At 43.4% G+C, this 23,514-nt stretch overlaps 1 long non-coding RNA gene across 4 annotated transcripts in view; it reads left to right on the plus strand.

Annotated features, from left to right (window-relative positions):
* The window catches only part of LOC122690230, a 56,408-nt gene that overhangs the window by 7,500 nt on the left and 25,394 nt on the right, over positions 1 to 23,514 (plus strand). For 2 of the 4 annotated variants that reach the window (XR_006340020.1, XR_006340019.1), the window contains exons 3-6: positions 3,032 to 3,104; positions 3,701 to 3,724; positions 4,186 to 4,263; positions 22,341 to 22,382. This is a non-coding gene — a long non-coding RNA (uncharacterized LOC122690230). The remainder of the gene's footprint in view (positions 1 to 3,031; positions 3,105 to 3,700; positions 3,725 to 4,185; positions 4,264 to 22,340; positions 22,383 to 23,514) is intronic. The other 2 variants (XR_006340018.1, XR_006340017.1) reach the window with 1 other exon arrangement.

Here is a 23,514-nt window from a genome sequence, read left to right on the forward strand (position 1 = left end):
TAAACAGTGCTGTGATGAACATTGGGGTGCACGTGTCTCTTTCAGATCTAGTTTCCTCGGTGTGTATGCCCAGGAGTGGTATTGCTGGGTCATATGGCAGTTCTAGTTCCAGTTTTTTAAGGAATCTCCACACTGTTCTCCATAGTGGCTGTACTAGTTTGCATTCCCACCAACAGTGTAAGAGGGTTCCCTTTTCTCCACACCCTCTCCAGCATTTATTGCTTGTAGACTTTTGGATAGCAGCCATCCTGACTGGCATGTAATGGTACCTCGTTGTGGTTTTTTTTTTTTTTTAATGGCACAGCACTTTTTATTTTCTTTAATCAGAAAAATATGTCCCATGTTTCCGGGAGGGAGACCAGGTATCTGCAGGCCCTGCTCTGGGTGTTAGGGACTTCACGACCAAGCAGGGAGGAAGACTTGGGCCTGGAAACCGGGGTGGGGTGGAGTGTGAGGGGTGGGGTGTGTGTCTGTGGCCTCCAGGAACCAGGTCACTGCTAGAGGTGACCATCACAGCCGCGTGAGACAGGCGCACACAGCACTGAGCCCTGGTGGCCGACGCTGCTCTCCCACCTGTGCCGGGACTCCAGGGGCAAAAGGTGGATGACCCTTGAGTGCAGACGTGGGTCTGGTGGTGGGGTGGGGACTCGTTGTGGTTTTGATTTGCATTTCTCTGATAATGAGTGATGTTGAGCATCTTTTCTTGTGTTTGTTAGCCATCTATAAGTCTTCTTTGGATTAATGTCTGTTTAGATCTTTGGCCCATTTTTTGATTGGGTCATTTATTTTTCTGGAATTGAGCTGCAGGAGTTGCTTGTATATTTTTGAGATTAATCCTTTGTCTGTTTCTTCATTTGCTATTATTTTCTCCCGTTCTGAAGGCTGTCTTTTCACCTTGCTTATAGTTTCCTTTGTTGTGCAAAAGCTTTTAAGTTTCATTAGGTCCCATTTGTTTATTTTTGCTTTTATTTCCAATATCCTGGGAGGTGGGTCATAGAGGATCTTGCTGTGTATTATGTCGGAGAGTGTTTTGCCTATGTTCTCCTCTAGGAGTTTTATAGTTTCTGGTCTTACATTTAGATCTTTAATCCATTTTGAGTTTATTTTTGTGTATGGTGTTAGAAAGTGTTCTAGTTTCATTCTTTTACAAGTGGTTGACCAGTTTTCCCAGCACCACTTGTTAAAGAGGTTGTCTTTTTTCCATTTCTATTCTTGCCTCCTTTGTTGAAGATAAAGTGTCCATAGGTATGTGGATTTATCTCTGGGCTTTCTATTTTGTTCCATTGATCTATATTTCTGTCTTTGTGCCAGTACCATACTGTCTTGATGACTGTGGCTTTGTAGTATAGTCTGACGTCAGGCAGGTTGATTCCTCCAGTTCCATTCTTCTTTCTCAAGATTACTTTGGCTATTTGAGGTTTTTTGTATTTCCATACAAATTGTGAAATTATTTGTTCTAGTTCTGTGAAAAATACCATTGGTAGCTTGATAGGGATTGCATTGAATCTATAGATTGCTTTGGGTAGTATCCTCATTTTCACAATATTGATTCTTCCAATCCATGAACACGGTATATTTCTCCGTCTATTTGTGTCCTCTTTGATTTCTTTTGTCAGTGTTTTATAGTTTTCTATGTATAGGTCTTTTGTTTCTTTAGGTAGATATACTCCTAAGTATTTTATTCTTTTTGTTGCAGTGGTGAATGGTATTGTTTCCTTAATTTCTCTTTCTGTTTTCTCATTGTTAGTGTATAGGAATACAAGGGATTTCTGTGTGTTAATTTTATATCCTGCAACTTTACTATATTCGTTGATTAGCTCTAGTAATTTTCTGGTAGAGTCTTTAGGGTTTTCTATGTAGAGGATCATGTCATCTGCAAACAGTGAGAGTTTCACTTCTTCTTTTCCTATCTGGATTCCTTTTATTTCTTTTTCTGCTCTGATTGCTGTGGCCAACACTTCCAAAACTATGTTGAATAGTAGTGATGAGAGTACTCAAACTCTTCCAGAAAATTGCAGAAGGTAAACTTCCAAACTCATTCTATGAGGCCACCATCACCTTCATTCCAAAACCAGACAAAGATGCCACAAAAAAAGAAAACTACAGGCCAATATCACTGATGAACATAGATGCAAACATCCTTAACAAAATTCTAGCAAACAGAATCCAACAACATATTAAAAAATCATATATCCTGACCAAGTGGGCTTTATCCCAGGAATGCAAGGATTCTTTAATATCCGCAAATCAATCAGTGTAATACACCACATTAACAAATTGAAAGATAAAAACCATATGATTATCTGAATAGATGCAGAAAAAGCCTTTGACAAAATTCAACATCCATTTATGATAAAAACTCTCCAGAAAGCAGGAATAGAAGGAACATACCTCAACATAATAAAAGCTATATATGACAAACCCACAGCAATCATTATCCTCAATGGTGAAAAATTGAAAGCATTTCCGATAAAATCTGACAAGGACTTTTCTCTTGAGAATCCCTCTCTGCTCTTTTTTTAAACTTAGGACTATATCTTTTTTTTTTTCAATGATTTCATTTATTTATTTATGGCCGTGCTGGGTCTTAGTTAATGTTTTCTATAGTTGCAGTGAGGTGCTGGCTACTCTCTAATTGTGGTGCGTGGGCTTCTCATTGAGGTGGCTTCTCTTGTTGTGGAGTTTGGGCTCTAGGGCATGCAGGCTTCACTAGTTGTGGTTCCTTGGCTCTAGAGCCCAGGCTCAGCAGTTGTGGTGCACAAGCTTACCTGTTCTATGGCATGTAGGATCTTCCTGGACCAGGGATTGATCCCGTGTCTCCTGCATTGCCAGGCAGATTCTTTACCACCAAGCCACCAGGGAAACCCTCTCTCTGCTTTTTTTATGAAAGAGTTTGAATTCTGTGTTCTCACTCAAACTGTGACCTTTACAGAGCCCCATTGGTTAGTTTGGGTTTCCCCGTGATGCGCCTTTCCCTACATTTAGGTCTTTACCTGGAATATACTCAATAAAATTTTGTCTGTTTTTCAAGGCTGAGTTCAAGAACCACCCACTCCGAGTTGTCTTCCTGGATTTTCTCAGCCCAAAGTAATCCTTTTTCTGAGGTAAGTCATAAGTCTTGTTGTTGTTCAGTTGCTAAGTCGTGTCCAACTCTTTGTGACCCCATGGACTGCAGCACGCCAGGCCTCCCTGTCCATCACCATCTCCTGGAGTTTGCCAAAGTTCATGTCCATTGAATCGGTGATGCCATCCAACCATTTCACCCTCTGTCACCACCTTGTCCTGCCCTCAATCTTCCCCAGCATCAGGGTCTTTTCCAGTGAGTCAGCTCTTCACATCAGGTGGCCAAAGTATTAGATCTTCAGCTTGAGCATCAGTCCTTCCAATGAATATTCAGGGTTGATTTCCTTTAGGATTGACTAAATTGATCTCCTTGCTGTCCAAGGGATTCTCATAGCTCTTAGTTTATTTGTTTTATTTAGACCCCATTCACTGTTTTACAGTCATACTCATTGCTTTGTGCTTATTTGGCTTTGTTTTGGGCCATGCCACAGCATGTGGGATCTTAGTTCCCCTGCCAGGGAAGTCTCTGTACTTGTTCATATTCATGACTTATATCCTCTACCTGATTTTAAATTCCTTGAGGGAAGGTACTTAGGTTGTTCAACTTTAAATGAATAATTTTCTTTCTCATCATCAGATACAAAAGAGGTTCAACAGTGAGGTAAGTTGATAAATTCCCCAGTGTACTTGGAATCTAATCTTGAGTTTCTTGTGTTTCTAGTGAGGACTTTTCCTGTGAAATACTAAAGTCATTTCCTTTGTCTCCAGCAATCTCCTTCGTAACTTAAAGCCTGTTTTCTATGATTTTCTTTGCCATAGTGTTGATGGAACTACTTCCACCAGGGGGAGCTCCTTACTATATCTAGGTCAATTTCTTTTTCTTTAGAGGCAAAAGAAAGGAGACTTCATCAGGCAAAATATTGAAGCAATGGGAATACAAACAATAGGAAGTAGGAACTTGGGACTTGGGACTTGATTTGGTTCCAGCACCAGTTGACTCAAATGCCCTTTCACTTGTCATATTGGGTTTTGGTATGATTCCGGCCCATGTGTAAAGATTTCCCTCTCCCCAGTCATTTATTTCATCTACAGATATATATTAATCATGTACTTTCTGTCAAGTATTGTAGATGCTGAGCTTCATCTGTGAACAAAATCTAATGAGTCTCTGACCTCATGGAACTCATGAGGTGGAATCAGGTAGGTAACAGATAATAGGTAAGATAGATATATACAAAGATGGGGATGAGTGCTAAAGGGGGAAAACAATGCAAGGTCTAATAGGCCATTGTAAGAACTTTGATTTTTACTATAAATGAGATGGGAAGCATTGGGGAGTTTTGAGTGGGAATGGTGTGATCTGACACGTTTTAAAAGGATCACTATTGTTTTCTGTATAATACATTATATATAAGAAGATAAGCTTGGGCCAGACTGGTAACAGTGAAATTTGGGAGAAGTTGCTGAATTTGCTGACAGATCAGATGTGGGATGTGAAAGAGGAATCAAGGAAAACAGAGTCACCATGTTGCATAACACCAATAGCATTGTCTAAAATGTGGCTGGTGCTCTCTGGAGTGATATAACACAGTGTTTCTGTTTGAGACAATGCCAAGGTTTTCATCCTGAGCAGCCGAAATGATGGAGTTACCACTAACTGCAGTGGTAAAGACTGTGGGGAAAACAGGGTTGGGAGTGTAAAAGAAGTTAAATTGAGGATGTGTTGAATTTGAGATGCCAGTCAGACATCTAAATGGAGTTGATGAGTGAGCTGTGGTGTACAAGAGCATGGCACTCACAGGCGTGGTTAGGGCAGGAGATAAATATTCTGAAGTCACAGATGTCTAGATAGTATTTCAAGCTCTGAGATGGATGAAATCTCCAGGTGTGAGGATAGTTAAGAGGAGGGGACCACGGACCCTACCCTGGGGCACTCTGACAGCCAGAGATTAGGAGGATGATGATGAGGAACCGGCAAAGGAGACTGACAAGGAGTGGCCAGTAAGGTGGAAGGAAAACCAGAAGAATGTGGTGCACCCAAAGCCTCGTGAAGAAGGTGCTTCCAGGAAGAGGGAGTGATCAACTGTGATAAGTGCTTCTGGTTGGCCAGGCAAGGTGAGAGCCCAGAATATTCGATGGACTCTCGCAACATAGAGGCCCCTAGTGACCTGGATAAAAGTCTTTTCAGTGGACAAAAGCTTGATGGGAGTGGGGCCAAGGAAGAAGGGGAGGAGAAAAATTGTACATGGGGAATATAGACAAATATTTTGAAGAATTTTGCTGTCAAGAAGAGGAGAGAGATGAGGCAGTAACTGGTATGGTGTGTGGGAGGGTCAAGAGAAAGTATCAGAATAGGAGAAAATAGAGTCCAGAAATAAACCCACACACCTATGGTCAATTAATCTACAACAAAGGAGGCAAGAAAATATGCTGGGGAAAAAACAGTTTCTTCAGCAAGTGTTGCTGGGAAAGCTGGCCAGCTGCATGGCAGAACAATGAAGTCAGAACACACCCTCACACCACAGACAAAAATAAACTCACGGTGGGAGGAATAATGAAACGTTTGCCCCAGGAGTACGCACCAGTCGTTGGAGTTCACTAGTCCTTAGTCACATACGTTTCTGGTAATTCTCAGAGAAGCAAGGTGTTGAGGGAGGGAAAATTGCCAGTAGGTTTGACTGGAACAAACTCTAAGGAAACCCGTGGACAGCCTTTAATAAAACTGGACCCAGAACTTCCACAGTTAGGAAAGGGGAGAGTACCTCCACGTGTGGAAGCAAACAGTTGGGGTCATGAACTATAGCTGGCCCCCTGATCTATTGGGTGATTCTAGCCTCCTGTGCCAACCTTGGCGGATCTGGCCTCCATTATACTGAAGACAGCCTGTACATCTACCTCCAAAATATTATCTATTATTATTTACAGAAGGGAGATGAAAATAAATTCTTGTAGATGCTGTGAACATGACAAAACCCCAGGTGGGGTGTGAACCAAGTAGGAAAACTGACATAAAAATTCAGGTCACAGTACCACAGTACCACTAATAGCTTTGACTGTGTGGATCACGAAAAACTGTGGAAAATTCTTCAAGAGATGGGAATACCAGACCACCTGACCTGCCTCCTGAGAAATCTGTATGCAGGTCAAGAAGTAACAGTTAGAACTGGACATGGAACAACAGACTGGTTCCAAATAGGGAAAGGAGTACTCAAGGCTGTATATTGTCACCCTAGTTATTTAACTTATATGCAGAGTACATCATGCAATATGCCAGGCTGGATGAACCACAAGCTGGAATCAAGATTGCTGGGAGAAATAGCAATAACCTCAGATACACAGATGATGTTACCATTATGGCAGAAAGCGAAGAAGAACTAAAGAGCAAAGAGCTTCTTGATGAAAGTGAAAGAGGATAGTGAAAAAATGGGCTTAAAATTCAACATTCAGAAAACTAAGATCATGGCATCCAGTCCCATCACTTCATGGCAAATAGATGGGGAAACAATGGAAACAGTGAGAGACTTTCTTTTCATGGGCTCCAAAATCACTGCAGATGGTGACTGCAGCCATGAAATTAAAAGACGCTTGCTCTTTGGAAGAAAAGCTATGACCAATCTAGACAGCATATTAAAAAGCAGAGACATTACTTTACCAACAAAGGTCCACCTAGTCAAAGCTATGGTTTTTCCAGTAGTCATGTATGGATGTGAGAGTTGAACTATAAAGAAAGCTGAGCACCGAAGAATTGATGCTTTTGAACTGTGGTGTTAGAGAAGACTCTTGAGAGTCCCTTGGACTGCGAGAGATCCAACCAGTCAATCCTAAAGGAGATCAGTCCTGAATATTCATTGGAAGGACTGATGCTGAAACTGAAACTCCAATACTTTGGCCACCTGATGCGAAGAACCAACTCATCAGGAAAAGACCATGATGCTGGGAAAGATTGAAGGCGAGAGGAGAAGGGGACGACAGAGGATGAGATGGTTGGATGGCATCATTGACTTGATGGACGTGAGTTTGAGTAGGCTCCGGGAGTTGGTGATGGACAGGGAAGCCTGGCATGCTGCAGTCTGTGAGGTCACAACGAGTCAGACACGACTGAGCGACTGAACTGACCACTAATGATGTCCTTATTCCTTGGCCAGAAGTGGACTTGGCAGCAGAACCCCGTGTCTAGCTGGGCTCACTTCTTAGCTGTGTATACTAGGAGTGATGGCTTTGAGAACACATACAAGTTTCACTGATCACCAGTCACCATGTTCTTTTTTTGTATTTGAACTTGTTTCCCAGTCTCATGTCTTCAAGGTCCAGCTCAAGTGTCACTTGTTCTGCAGAACCTTCTGTGAGCCCCATCTCAGGCAAAATGCATCATTTCCTTCCCTGAGTTTCCAGACCACTTTTTCTCTCTCTCTCTTCTCACATCTGTAACACTGAGGTGTGTGTGGCTGTGAATGGAAGAGATGGCAGAGTACAGTGGATAAGAACACAGGCTTTGGAGCAAGGATGCTTGGGTTTATATGTACAATATATATAAATATATATATATACATTATAATATAGTGTGTGTGTGTGTGTATATTTGGCTGTACCAAGTCTTAGTTGCAGCACGAGATCTTTAGTTGCGGCATGTGGGATCTAGTTTCCTGACCAGAGATTGAACTCAGGCCCCCTGCATTGGGAGCGTTGAGTCTTAGCCACTGGACCACCAGGGAAGTCCTGGCTGCATCTCCTTGTGCCTCAGTTTCTCCTCTGTTTCATCTGAATAGAATAGTAGTAAGAAGAAAGAAGTTAATACATGTGAAGTACTTAAAACAGTGCCCAGCGTGTAGTAAGTGCTCAGTAAGCTTTAAAAAATATTTTTATGGGAGTAGAGTTGATTTACAATGTGGTGGTACTTTTAGGTGTACAGCAGTATAAGCTTTTGTTATTTGTCTCTCTTCTCCTTGAGGAATAAGACCATGCCCTTTTGTTAGCACTGGGATTGGCACAGAGTGCTAGGTGCTTAATACATATTTGCGTGACTCAAGAGGTTTATAAATCAGATTCAAGTTCGTGTTTAACAGTTTCATATGTGTATGGCCCTTTCCTTAGCTCACTTATTTATTGCTGTGTACCACTCTGTGTAGTGGTTAAAAATGAAGGTTCTAGAACCTGATGCCCTGGTCTGTGTTGTTGCTTAGTCACTTACTAGCTTGTTAGCCTCTATTGCCTCAGATTCCTCATCTGGAAAATGAGAAAAAAATATAGGAAGTTAAACAGTTACTGAACATTCAAATGTTAACTATATCTATTTCTAATCTTATTAATTAAGTGACTTAATACACACCTCTGATGTTCTATGGACTGTGTTAGACAGTAGAATTGCAGAAATGAATAAGGCTTGGTTCCTGCTCTAAGAAAACCCCTCTGCTAGGGAAGGCAGCAAGTCAGTAGGTATACAGCCTAGCAGAAGAAGGGAGCAACTTTTTGAGAGGGACCAGTGAGGGGAAAAGGGAGGGTCATAAGGTTTTTTTAGGGTTTTCCCTGGTGGTTCAGTGGTACAGAATCTGCCAGCAATGCATGAGATGCAGGAGACGTGGATATCATCCCTGGGTCGGGAAGATCCTCTGGAGTAGGAAATGGCAACAAACTCCAGTATTCTTGCCTGGAGAATCCCATGGACGGAGGAGCCTAGTGGGCTGCAGTCCATAGGGTAGCAAAGAGTCAGACATGACTGAGCAACTGAGCAATCATGCAAGGCTTTTTGGAGCAGGTACATCCTGAGCTTTGAATCTGTGGGTTGCGGATCCTGGAATAAGAATGTCAAATAGGTGTCAAAATCCTTTTTGTGGTTCATTGGAAATGAGTTTTAGAACAGACGTCTCCCATCGATTTCCTGAATAAGACCCCTTCATGAGAGGTCCCACCCTCTATTTTGAAACCAAGAGAAACTGTTCTGGGCCAACAACAACGCATCGTCAGGCCAACCTAAGTGCACCAAAAATGGTTTTGAACAGTTTTCCTTGAGCAAAACTCCTCTTTCCTTTTGTCGTTAAGCCAGAGAGCCGTCACGGGCAGAGGAGTACATTCCACGGGCCTCTGTCCTGCCCTCCCCCTCCCTCCCAGTGGATTTTCTGAAAAGGTTGGCACTCTCTTCCCTTTGTCACCCCCACCATCAGGTGACAGGCAAAGCAGAGAGAGAGGCATGTTTTCTAAGAAAAGGCCAGGACCCTTTTCTCACTCACACCTCTCATAGAGACCTCTCCAAGATGGTGGGATGGGGCTATAGTAACATTTTTGAGATCAAAGACAGGGTAGGGGTAGATGAAAATGTTGGTCTTTTGTCTCTTAGAAAACCAATAAAGCCAGTGACGCTTGTCTATATTCCCCGAGTAGTTCATAAGAACAATAGAATTCAGAGTTCCTGGTGTTCCTCTAGAGCTGATTTTGGCAAGTGATAAGCAGCTTATAAAAGGGCTTATTATTAAGTAGAGCTTTGGCTGCCTGACTTTTAAGGTTGGTTATTTATTTTGCATGTTGTATAACAGGAACGTTGGGCAATGCTCAGAAGAGGCCTTCTGGGTCAGGGAGTAAGGGCTTCTCTGTCTCCTCTTGCCAGAAGCAGATTCCAGTGCAAAGTATGAACCCAAGCCATGGCTTTCCTGCAACCTCTAATCACCAGACAGGCCTTCTTCTTAGGGGTTGAACATTTCCATCAAGTCCCAGCCCCAGAAAAATAGATGTGTGTGTAATTTCTCCAACTCACACTGATAACGTGACCTGCCTTTGAAAGACATGTTTTTAAAGACACACTGTGGTCATTTGCAACAGACAGTCATATACAGGGTCCCTGGCATCTCAGTAGGTAGATGCTCTGAAAGGTAGGACTTTGAAGAGCACCCAGCCCAAATTGTCCCCAGTCCTTTTGGTTCAAACGTTAAAGCATGTACCTCCTATCTCCTGCTGGCCTTACTGGTTCCCTGAGAAAGATCCAGACATTTTAGAGACAGTGAATGAGGGAAGTTCTTCTTTCTCCTGTTCTAAACTTTAGGAGACTGAGCCAAGGCTCTCAAGAAACTGCGATGGTCTTGATAGAGGAAAACTTAGTCGTGGCTCTTTTTTTCACTTTTCTCTTGTTTGATTTTTATGGGAACCTGAATTTATGAGGATGTTGTGTTTATAGAGGCTATAAGCCAGCGTTTGTGTCTGGTCATATTAGTACAATGGGAGACAGCAGGAGGTTATAGGTGCCTGGGCAGAGGTTTCATGAGCTATTGAACGAGTTGTAGATGCTTTATGATATTTTGAAGACACATGTCTTGAGAGAGGCGGCCTTTACACTTGAAGTTACTGTTTCAGGATGAACCCTCCCTTCTCAGAGACAGGTTTTGCTGAAGAAAGCCTTGGAAAGCATGTGAGAAACAGTCATCCTCATAGAGTTTATGAGTGTGACTAGGTTAATTCTGTGCACTGAAGTCTCCAGCATCGGGGATGGCCCACTGCTTTGGCTCCTGTATTAGTCAGGATAAGCTAGATTCTGCAGGGACCCGTGCTTAGTTGTTCAGTCATATCTGACTCTTTGCAACCCCATGGAGTGTAGCCCACCAGGCTCCTCTATCCATGGGATTCTCCAAGCAAGAATACTGGAGTGGGTGGTCATGCCCTGCTCCAGGGGATCTTCCCAATCTGGGGATCAAACCCGAATCTCCTGCATCTCCTGCATTGGCAGGCGGACTCTTTACCGCTGAGCCACCTGGGAAGCACCAGACTTTGATGCAATAACAAATAAGCAACACATATGTTGCTCACATAAATAAGATTTGATGCAGACTGGTTGGCTCTCTTTAATCTTGTAGTAGTGCCATCTGGCACACATGACCTCCAAGGGCACTGTGGCAGAGGAAAAGACAGCTGGAAGCCCACAGGCCTTAACTGCCTCACCTTGCCATTGACACATCACTTCTGCACATATTTCAGTGGCAGGAACTCATCACCTTTCCCAGTCTAGTGCCAGGGTCATGTAGAAGCATACCTGGTCTATCTGGTGGCTGTGGAGAGTCTCTCCGATATCCTCTGGGGACCAACTGACCCTTAGCTTCACATCCCACTCTCAGGGAATGTATGAGTGATGTTGATTTCCTAATTCTGCAGACACCAAACCAGCTCTCCAACCTGACAGACAGCGCTAGTTTTAGCTAACGAGAGGACACAGGACAGGCAGTGCTTACCTGTTTGTCAGCTGCAGTCCTTTTCCTTGTCCTCCCTCATTGTTCACCGCGAAGCTCACATCCTCCTTCTGCTTCTGTCTTAAGACTCACACTCGTGTGAATGTAAGAATGGCTCCCAGCTCAGACACCTTCATCACTCTGGTCCCAGGTTCCAGGTCTGACTGGAGCTATGGGAGTGTTAAGTGAGAAAGTGGAAGAGCTGCTCTTTCTGAAGTTCTCACAAAGTTGGGCAGGCAGTCCCTGTCTCTAATGGTCCTCAGGCCCCAGAGTTGAGGCACCATAAATTAATCTACAGCAAACCCCCTGACGAGATTGAAGGAGCAGAGTTCCCCAGTGTCCATGAGTATCACTGAGAGAGGGGCCTTACTCCCCTCCCAATGCTGAGTTCTCTGTAGTTATGGTTGCCCTTCTCCCAGGAGGAGGATGACCAGTGGAGCCGTTTCCAGATTTCTCTCCAGAAGTTAAGACCAAATTCCCAGAAGGGACCTGAGAGCTAAAAGGTGGTTGGCTGCTCCTGACCTGACTTATCTTGTGTAGCTGAACCATAACCACTAGAGTATATTAGTGTGTGTGTGTGTGTGTGTGTGTGTGTGTGTGTGTGTGTGTAAAAATCAATCCTGTGGTATTTGGTGACTTTGGGTGCCCAGCCCTTGGAACAGTTTGCTTCTTTTCTTGTTGTTTTCCCTTGGAATCTCAGGTGCAAGCAAACTAAGGAAATAATCGACTCTTCCTGCCTTTAGTGTCTTCCAAAGGAGAGGCGTGGCTGGGGTCAGTGTAGACCAATCCAAGGAGTGTACATCTGCCAGAGTTGCAGCCCATCTTCCTTGTTTCTGGCATGTGTATCTCTCTGCAGGATGAGCCCTAGACCTGATGTAAGTAAGTTATCCACAGGGTAGCTGGGTAGCTGATGACCTGGTTGGCCTCGAAGGGTAGGAGGGGCAGCAATGTAACGAGGCAGGGGTTGGCATGGCTGTATCTGAAAGAGAGTCATGATGATGAGTTTTTCCTTTCTCTCCTTTGGCTTCGTTGTGATATTCTGTGTGGGTCCTATTAGTTTGAATCTGGGCGAGACTCGCCCAAATAGTTCTTAGATACGAATCACATCCCCTTACCTTCTAGAGTCACTGCCAAGCTCATTATGGTTAAAAGATTTCTCAGACCAGATACAGCACTCACCTGGGCTAGAGTCTACCATTTAAATGTATTTCATACATATGAGCGTTATGTCCTTTATAATATGTTTTTCATTGTTTCACAGTTATTCCAGATTGAACCACTTTTAAAATTTTCTTTGTGTTTTCTTTATGGGAAAACATCATTCAATGGTTGTTGTTTATATTCTCCTCTTTCTTTCCCAGTAACAAAATTTTAATTCTTCACTTTGACATTTTCATGTCTTCCTCTTCGTATTTCATATTCCTGCTGTTGATTGGCACTCTCCTCACTAAGTTTTCTCCCCCTTCCCAACATTGAAACCTAAGCCTTCTTCTCTTTGCTATGTCTTCAGTTTGAGATGTTGTGTATGAATTCTAGTAAAACTTTTAAGTGATTAAAGATATTTAACTTTGAGCCAGTTAGAATCTCACAGACTTACGTGATCTTTCTAAGGACTTCAAAGTAATTCACCTTAAAAACTAAAATAGTCCATTGTAGTACTGTGTTTATCATCTTTATCTGGGAACTAGGTAGGGGCACATTTTATCCCTTCTTTCTTTTTGTTGTTAGTTTTTTTTAAAATGTGTTTAGTACTATGTTCAATGAACATAGCACCATTAAATGCTAAGACTGTCTATTTATCCTTGTGGGGTCTTAGTTAAGGCTTGTGGGATCTTTGATCTTCACTGCAGCATGCTGGATGTGGGATCATTATTTATGGCATGTGAACTCTTAGACGAAGCATGTGGGATCTAGTTCCCTGACCAGGGATCAAACCTTGGCCCCCTACATTTGGAATACAGAGTCTTAGCCACTGGACCACCATGGAAGTCCCTTCCTTCTCTCTCAAGAATGGTCAAATCAAGGTGCAGAGGTGATAACTTTTCCATTGTCATCATCTTGATTGTTGTTTGATGTCCAGGCCAAAGTAAGGAACTGCTAGCCTATGGATTCTGCATTATTCCCTCCATTGTAAGCTAAAAATGATGCTAGGACAGGCTGAGGGAGACTGCTTTCCATCATGTGTGGGTTAATGTTCTGGCAGAGGCAGGACTCTGGATTTAGAGGCCCCCAGAAGATAGGGACCCCAGCATCTAGGCGATCCTCCTTTCATATTTTTTTTTCTCCTTTCATATTTTGTGCGTAGCTGAGTCTTTGGGGCCTGACCCAGCTCTCCCAGCAGAATTCTGTGGTCATCCTTTTCTACAGAAGATGTGGACAGAGTGGGAATTTAGCTGTCAATAATATTATAGACAGTAGAAAATTTCAAGTGTTGCTTCTTAAAGTAACAAGTGATGGCTGAGGGTGCAAGGGAGAATGGCCTTCTCGGCAGCTTATCAAATGAAGTGTCAAGTGTGAAATGGTTTCTAAATTGTAAAAGTATGAAACACATGATGGCCATTGGTATTGCATTATAAATTGCATGAGTTGCTTTTTTGTCATGATTTTAAAGAATGACATCAAAGATCTCAAGTATTGCTGTAGTTCAGTTCAGTTCAATTCAGTTCAGTCGCTCAGTCGTGTCCGACTCTTCGCGACCCCATGGACCGCAGCATGCCAGGCCTCCCTGTCCATCACCAACTCCCGGAGTTTACCCAAACTCATGTCCATTGAGTTGGTGATGCCATCCAACCATCTCATCCTCTGTCGTCCCCTCGTCCCCTTCTCCTCCTGCCCTCAATCTTTCCCAGCATCAGGGTCTTTTCCAATGAGTCAGCTCTTTGCATCAGGTGGCCATCTGCAGTGATTTTGGAGCCCCCAAAAATAAAGTCAGCCACTGTTTCCACTGTTTCCCCATCTATTTGCCATGAAGTGATGGGACCAGATGCCATGATCTTAGTTGTCTGAATGTTGAGCTTTAAGCCAACTTTTTCATTCTCCTCTTTCACTTTCATCAAGAGGCTCTTTATTTCTTCTTCACTTTCTGCCATAAGGGTGGTGTCATCTGCATATCTGAGTTTATTGATATTTCTCCTGGCAATCTTGAGTCCAGATTGTGCTTCATCCAGTCCAGTGTTTCTCATGATGTACTCTGCATATAAATTAAATAAGTAGGGTGACAATATACAGCCTTGACATACTCCTTTTCCTATTTGGAACCAGTCTGTTGTTCCATGTCCAGTTCTAACTGTTGCTTCCTGACCTGCATACAGTTTCTCAAGAGGCAGGTTAAGAAACTTCATCACTTTGCTTACCTTCTGATGAGGGCATTTTTTGTTTTGCTTGAACATAGAGCCCATGGCTGAGTTATTTTTTCTCCAGCTTCACTGAGGTATAATTGTATGCCAAAAACTGCAAATAATTAATATATATAATCTGGTGAGTTTGGACACATGAATGGACCTAGACTAGGCTAAGTGAGGTAAGTCAGTCACAGAAGGACAAATATGACATGAGATTCCTCTTAGATGAGACCTCTGAAATAGTCAAAAGTAAGGATGGTGGTTGCCAGGAGATGGGAGGATGGGGGTATGGGGGGAGGGGTTGGTATTCAATGGATAGAAAGTAACAGCTATACAGTATAAGATGCGAACGTTCCAGAGACCTGAATTACAAATAGTGTTTACAGTTAACAATAAGGTTCAGTTCAGTTCAGTTCAGTTGCTCAGTCATTTCAGACTCTTTGTGACCCCATGGACTGCAGCATGCCAGGCTTCCCTGTCCATCACCAACTCCCAGAGCCTGCTCAAACTCATGTCTATCGAGTCAGTGATGCCATCCAACCAACTCATCCTCTGTCGTCCCCTTCTCCTCCTGCCATCAATCTTTCCCAGCATCAGGGTCTTTTCCAGTGAATCAGTTCTTCACATCAGGTGGCCAAAGTATTAGAGCTTCAGCTTCAGCATCAGTGCTTCCAGTGAATATTCAAGACTGATTTCCTTTAGGATTGACTGGTTTGATCTCCTTGCAGTCCAAGGGACTCTCAGGAGTCTTCTCCAACACCACAGTGCAAAAGCATCAATTCTTTGGCTCTCAGCTTTCTTTATGGTCCAATTCGCACATCCATACATGACTACTAGGAAAGCCATAGCTTTGACTAGATAGACCTTTGTTGGCAAAGTAATGTCTCTGCTTTTTAATATAATGTCTACGTTGGTCATAGCTTTTCTTCCAAGGAGCAAGCATCTTTAAGTTTCATGGCTGCAGTCAACATCTGCAGTGATTTTCAGGCCCAAGAAAAGAAGGTCTCTCACTGTTTCCATTGTTTCTCATCTATTTGCCATGAAGTGATGGGACCAGATGCCATGATCTTCATTTTTTTAATGTTGAGTTTTAAGCCAACTTTTTCACTCTCCTCTTTCACTTTTATCAAGAGGCGCCTCAGTTCCTCTTTGCTTTCTGCCATAAGGGTGGTGTCATCTGCATATCTGAGGTTATTGATATTTCTCCCATAAATCTTGATTCCAGCTTGGGCTTCATCCAGCCTGGCATTTTGCATGATATACTCTGCATATAAGTTAAATAAGCAGGGTGACAATATACAGCCTTGACGTACTCTTTTCCCAATTTGGAACCAGCCTGTTGTTCCATGTGTGGTTCTAACTGTTGCTTCTTGATCTTCATACAGGTTCCTCAGGAGGCAGGTCAAGTGGTCTGGTATTTGCATCTCTTGAAGAATTTTCCACAGTTTGTTGTGATCCACACAGTCAAAGGCTTTGGCATATTCAACAAAGCAGAAGTAGATGTTTTTCTGGAACTCTCTTGCTTTTTCTATGTTTGAACGGACGTTGGCAATTTGATCTTTGGTTCCTCTGCCTTTTCTACATCCTGCTTGAACATCTGGAAGTTCTCGGTTCATGTACTGTTGAAGCCTCGCTTGGAAAATTCTGAGCATTACTTTGCTAGCATGTGAGATGAGTGCAATTGTGTGGTAGTTTGAACATTCTTTGGCATTGCCTTTCTTTGGGACTGGAATGCAATAAGGTATCACAGGCTTAAAAATTGATCAGTGCATTTTTTTTTTTTTTTTTTACATCATCTGGTTTCTCTCTGGATCTGCCTAAGGTCAAGACTTCACCTTTTTAATTTCCTCAGCATTCCACAGTTTTGGGGAAAAGGCAGAGATGTTCCTCAGTTGGAGGTTAGAGCAGATTCCCCAAGCCCATGTTACCCCCACTTTGTTGGCACTTCGCTTTCTTATTTTTTCAATTCATTTGTTTTTAATTGAAGGATAATTGCTCTACAGTATTGCGTTGGGTACTTTGCTCTCTAAAAGAAGAATCTGGCACAGCTTCATGTTTATTCTTGGTTATTCTTCCCAATTTACTGTCACTCAGAGCTGTCTGAGCCAGGGAGTTGGTGCGGGGACAGGGGATTTTGAGGCCTGGCCTAATTCCAGGCAGATATCCAGTAGCACAGCACTTAACCCCAGGCCAGGCTTCTGGCAACTTCTGTTCTCTGGAATTTTGCTCTAAACCTAGAAAGAAGAAAATAGACATAAACTCCCTCAAACACAGAGCGATAGCACTGGAGTCACCAACTTTATTCCCCAGGACTTTTCTAGTGCCTTGCTTACAACATAGCTCTAAAGAATGTTGTCATCTGGTTTCTAGCGGTACAGATTAAAAGCAACAGGAAGAGATATTGGAGTGGGGGATGGGGAGGGGGAGAAGCTCAGATATACTGATGGGAAGTCATACTGACAAAATAGCACAACAAAAATAAAGCATGTTGATTCTGATTACCCTGAGCTGGCTGGGAAAAGATTCAAGTGAATTAAGAACTCCGGGAAGCATGTAATATATACATGTATATTTCATGTCATCAGAGATAATCTTTAAACATTTTGGTGTTTAAAGGATACAATTTGCTTATCTATACAAATCCAGTTATTTCTAACTCTGCTATACCTTGCCTAAGCCAGAATTATGAACTATTTCTTGCAATGACAATATAATGCTTTTTGATAGTGAGATTTGAAGCTCTGAGCAGAACTGAAATTGTCTTGTTTTATGAGAGTGATTCATGCATTGAGCAAGAATGTGATTTGAATCCTAAATTCATTCATTCTCAGATTTGGTCCTCAGTAGAGGCATCCCTTTTCAGACTTCATCTGAGGCTCCCTCAGGTACCTCTGGGCTTTTGCTCACATTTTGGCGATTGGCCTAGGAGCTGCCTGTGATCCTGCACGGAGGCCCGAGCTGCATGGGAGGGCAGCTCAGGGCTTGGGGATACCAAACAGGAAGTGACCTCAAGCCTCAAAGAAGTCACTGCCCAGCCTGTTGCCTGGGTTCACTGTGCCAATGAACCAGCCCGGCCTCGCTGTCACCACCTCTGAGTCAGAAGTCTGGGCAGGGTGCAGAGGCTAATGTGCAGACTCCACTCTGGCAGCCTGTCCCATTCTCATGGCCTTGAGCTCTCTGCCCAGCTGCTGTGAACTGGCAGGCCTTGGGTGGAAGGGACACTGGTTGGGCCAGGGCTTTCTGCTGCTGTCAGAGGCATCTGTGATCAGTTCAGTTCAGTTCCTTGGTCGTGTCTGACTCTTTGCGACCTCATGGACTGCAGCATGCCAGGCTTCCCTGTCCATTATCAACTCCCGGAGCTTACTCAAACTCATGCCCATTGGGTTGGTGATGCCATCCAACCATCTCATCCTCTGTCATCCCCTTCTCCTCCCGCCTTCGATCTTTCCCAGCATCAGGGTCTTTTCAAATGAGTCAGTTCTTCACATCAGGTGGCCAAAGTACTGGAGTTTCAGCTTCAGCGTCAGTCCTTCTAATGAATATTCAGGACTGATCTCCTTTAGGATTGACTGGTTGGATCTCTCGCAGTCCAAGGGACTCTCAAGAGTCTTCTCCAACACCACAGTTCAAAAGCATCAATTCTTCGGCGCTCAGCTTTCTTTATAGTCCAACTCTCACATCCATACATGACTCTTGAAAAAACCATAGCTTTGACTAGATGGACCTTTGTTGGTAAAGTAATGTCTCTGCTTTTTAATATGCTGTCTAGGTTGTTCATAACTTTCTTCCAAGGAAGCAAGCCTCTTTTAATTTCATGGCTGCAGTGACCATCTGCAGTGATTTTGGAGCCCCCGAAAATAAAAAGTCTGTCACTGTTTCCATTGTTTCATCCATTTGTCGTGAAGTGATGGGACCAGATGCCATGATCTTCGTTTTCTGAATGTTGAGTTTTAAGCCAATCATCTGCAATCACCTCCCTCCTTTTGCTGGTTGATTAATAGTCTGGGCAGTCACCTCTGCTGGCAGAAAAGTCTTGTTCACACCTCTGACTCCCCACCCTGTGACACAGAGCATGATTGCCTCAGCTCAAAGCACAGGAAGAGTGAGGCTGCAGAGCCCATGCAGCAGGCAGAAATGTGGCTCCCTTAGCCCTTGCCAGCATGATGCCTTGGCCGAGCCCTTTGCCTCCTCCCTGTTCTGTCCCTTAATGCACTTCACCAAGGGGTGCTTGCTAATTGGCCAATTTACTCCATCCTCCTTTTTGGGGATGATTCTCATGGCAGTAGGACTACTGAATGGGGCACTGAAATGTGGTAAAACACTGGACTGGAAATCGGGAAAGCTGGGTTCTGGTCCTGGATCAGCTGTGGGGTCTTAGATCTCTTACTCCTCTGCCCAAGGGGGAGGGGCAGTGGTTGCATTCAGTGATCTCGAAGGTCCAAGCACTCACTCTTCTGTTCTCTGTCCTGTTCATACAGACAGAAATGGGCCATTGTTGAGCATACCTTCTCTTTTCTTCCATCTCCATATCTCCCTTCACCTGAGTTTCTCTTGTGGTGAATAAGTTCTGAGTCTCTTTCTTTCAAAAGCTGGCCAGGGAGTATGGCAGGATTGTATTCTCGATGCCTGAGTTCTGGGAGTTTTGATTTTGGAACTGATGTGGAATTCAGGATTAATACAGATATGGTAGTCCCATCTGAAAGTTTATCACTGAATAGCAGGCAGACCAGCCCAGCTACCTGTCCGTGTCACAGTGAGGTTTGGAACTCGACATCTTAGCCTCAGTTTACTCTCTTGCACGTGACTTGAGCCAGTGCAGGAGGACTAGGCTGTGCCCTTCCCTCTCATCCTCAGCACTTCCCAGAAAGGTGAGGGAAGGCTGGAGAGGGTGTAGCAGCAAGCTTGGTCGTGGATACCCGACAAATGGCTGACTTTATTAAATGCCTACTGTCTGATAACTGAGCCAGGGATTGTGGAGCGGGGAGACTAAGAGGGCAGCTTTTGACAAACAAACCCTGCCTGTTCTTGGCTTTTGGGCCTGCATCAAGTTGTTTACTCCATTTGGCATGCCCTTCCTCTCTTCTTAGCTTATTGAAAATCCTCACCATCCAGCAAGTTCCACCTCTTGCCTGAAGTTCAGCAACCTTTTACTGAGGACCTCACCATTCCCCAGCCCTGTTTGGGGGATACAAAGATGAACAGACATGTAGTCCCTGTCCTCCGGCAGACTGTGCTGTATATATTTTTCTGCTTGGGTCACAGTGGCTTCATATTCCTTCCTTTCTTCTCTCCAGCTAAAACTGAAGCCCCTTGAGGGCAGAGGCTATATTTTGGGGGCTCCACAATGGCAAATAGATGGGGAAAATGTGGAAATAGTGTTAGATTTCATTTTCTTGGACTCCAAAATCAATGTAGATGGTGACTGCAGCCACAAAATTAAAAGAGGCTTGCTGCTTGGAAGAATAGCTATAACAAACCTAGACAGTGTATTAAAAAGCAGAGACATTACTTTGTCAACAAAGGTCTGTGTAGTCAAAGCTATGGCTTTTCCAATAGTCAGGTATGGACGTGAAAGTTGAACTATAAAGAAAGCTGAGCACTGAAGAATTGATGCTTTTGAACTGTGGTGCTGGAGAAGACTCTTGAGAGTCCCTTGGCCAGCAAGGAGATCCAACCAGTCCATCCTAAAGGAGATCAGTCCTGGGTGTTCATTGGAAGGACTGATGCTGAAGCTGAAGCTCCAATACTTTGGCCACCTGATGCAAACAGCTGACTCGTTTGAAAAGACCTTGATGCTGGGAAAGATTGAGGGCAAGAGGAGAAGGGGGCAACAGAGGATGAGATGGTTGAATGGTATCCGTGACTCAGTGGACATGAGTTTGTGCAAGCTCTGGGAGTTGGTGATGGACAGAGAAGCCTGGCATGCTGCAGTCCATGGGGTCGCAAAGTATCTGACATGACTTAGTGACTGAACAGCAACAACCACTTCAAGTTGGGTGATTCACTAGAAGGACGACTCACAAGATGCAACAGCAAGTTTTAATTGCAGCTGAGGTCTTACAGCAAAGGATACAGAGGAAGGCAGCAGGAAAAATACACACATTGCTCGGGGATAACCTTCTGAATTTTTCCCTACCCAGGGCCACACAGGAACAACTCACAGCAAACTACAGGGACACTCATGACATGTCTGTGCCCAGGGAAGTCCACCAAGTCTTCAGGTCTGAGGCATTTATGAGACAAAACTTAAGACTCAAATGAAACTTACTTAAAGCCAGGTACATCATAACTCTTCTTAAACACTCCTGAGAGGACCTCCTGAGCTGGTACAACACACACCATTTCTCTGGACAGCATGGTCAATCAGAGACATAAAGAACCTGCTGAGGGCCATTGTCCCAGGGGTATAGGTCAGGGGTCAGTTATGATGCCAGGGTCCCTTGGAGACATACAAGGACTGATCCACGAGACCTTCTGTATTAACTCTTCCTTCCAAACTGTGTCTGATACAGTTCGTGTCCCCTCTCAGAGTGCCCAGTGTGGGGCTACACAAGACCTGGCCTCTTCTTTGAGCTCCACTCAGAGACACACCCCTATCTACTTGTCTTCTCTAGTCCCCTAGACACTGGCATGTGAACATGTCAAAATCTGAACTTGAACACCCCCCCACCCGCCACCACTCTTCCCCAATCTCAGTAACTGTCAGCGTCATTCACTCTATTGCTCGAGCCCCAAACCTGGGCATCATCCTTGATTCTCCTCTTCCTTTCACCCCCTCATCCACAGTCGATCCATAATTCCTATTTTTTTTTAATATTTATTTATTTATTTGGGTGCGCCAGGTCTTAGTTGCAGCACTCGGGATTTTTAGTTGCGGCATAACTCTTAGTTGCAGCATGGGGGATCTAGTTCCCTGACAAGGGATCAAACCCAGGCCCCCTGCATTGGGAGCTTGAAGTCTTAGCCACTGGACCACCAGGGAAGTCCCTGTAATTACTATTGATTCTAACTCTGAGGTGTATCCCAAATGTGACCACCTCTCATTCTTTCAACCAGTCTGGTCCAAACCACCATTGTCTTTCATCTGAAATACTCGTCTGCTTGGGCTTCCCTGATGGCTCAGTGGTAAAGAATCTGCCTGCCAGTGCAGGAGACCCAGGAGACACAGGTTCAATCCCTGATCTGGGAAGATCCACTGGAGTAGGTAATGGCGTACCCACTCCAGTATTCTTGCCTGGAAAATCCCATGGACAGAGGAGCCTGGCGGGCTACTATCCAGGGTGTTGCAAAGAGCTGGACACTGTGACTAAATGACAACATCAAAGCTCCATTTTTTTTAAAGCATTTGTTCCCTTCAGTTATGTGCTGATATAATCCAGTGTAACTTTTATTATAAGTATGTCAGTTACTAAGAAAAAGAAAATATATTTTTAAAAAGTAAAACTAAAGTTTAGTGCTTAAGGTTGCAACTTGGGTACAAATTAAAAAAGAAAACTAAAAGAACACAAAGAAGGATTGGGATGGGATCTATATCAGGTTTCTGAGGTAGCTGGCAAGGTTCTATTTCTTGACCTAGATGAGAATAAGAAGGTATTGACTTTTTAATGCTCTACTAAGATGTGCAGTGTTTTATATGTTATACTTTATAATTTAAAGTGATTACAAATATGTATATCAACTGTTCAAGTGTAAATTATTTTAATGCAGATCCCTTGTGTGTTTTCATTTTCAGGATCCCTGAAGACTTCCTTATGGATTTTGTCTCTGGGAACACGTGAGTTCCTGTATGAGTTTAACAGAGAGTTTAAAATATGTATCATCGCTTATAGTCAGAGTCTTACAAATGAAAACAAAACATCATTTCCCTTATCAAATTGGCAGAGACTTTTCAAAAATGGTATTACTCACTGTTGGCGAAAAGTATGAAGATATAGGTACTTATAGGCCCTGCTGGTAGAAATGTAAATGAATACAATCTTTCTAGAAACCCAGCTTGTAGTCTGGAACAAGGGCCTGAAAATGTTCATATTCTTTTTCCCAATAAGCTCAATTCTAGGAGATTTATGTGAAGGAAATGATCAGAGATTACATGCAAAAATGTGCCTTGCAACAGTTTTGTAATACTGAAATCTTGGAAACAACAGAGATGTTTAACACTCAGGAGATAGTATCATCACATGATGGAATATTATGCAGCCATCAGTATGGATGGTTTTGAATATTGGCACATAGAATGATGATGGTGGTGGCCAGGATTTATTAATCACTTACTATTTGCCAGGGATGACTATACCTCTTTAAATGAATTCTTGTATCGCTGCAGCAGTGCTTTGAGGTGAGTACTATGATTATTCACATTTTGCAGATAAGAAAACTGAGGTTCAGAACTTGTCCAAAGTCACACTGTAATTAGCAGTAGAGCCAGAGCTTGCATCCAGGCCTGAATACTCCAAATTTACATAAAGACTGTTAATAGTAGTAATCTTTAAGTGATAGGATTATAGTAATTTTTTTTCTACTTTAAATTTTCTTTTATACTCTTTAATTTTATACAGCCATCACTTATCAATTTTACAATCAGAAAAAAATAGCAGCTTCTCCCAGGTATTCCTGCCACCCAAGGATGTACTGACTTCTGGCAGAAGTGTCTAGGAGCAAAGGTAGGCCCAAGGGCCTTGGGACAGGAAATACTGAAGATTTCCCTGAGGTTTGGCCTCCCCAGCTCCATGGCTAGTCCACACTTTTCCTGAGAACACTTTCACTGGACTGGACAGGCAGCCCCCTTGGTCTGGGTTCTTTGCTTCTGTACAAGTAGTCTTTCTGAGGAAAGGAATCGCATATGGGCAGGGACAAAGGGCAGGAACGGCCTGCTTTTTTAATTTCCTACTAAAATTGCCTCCCTGAAT

Source organism: Cervus elaphus, chromosome X (genome assembly GCF_910594005.1).
Source record: "Cervus elaphus chromosome X, mCerEla1.1, whole genome shotgun sequence".
Lineage (NCBI taxonomy): Eukaryota > Metazoa > Chordata > Mammalia > Artiodactyla > Cervidae > Cervus > Cervus elaphus.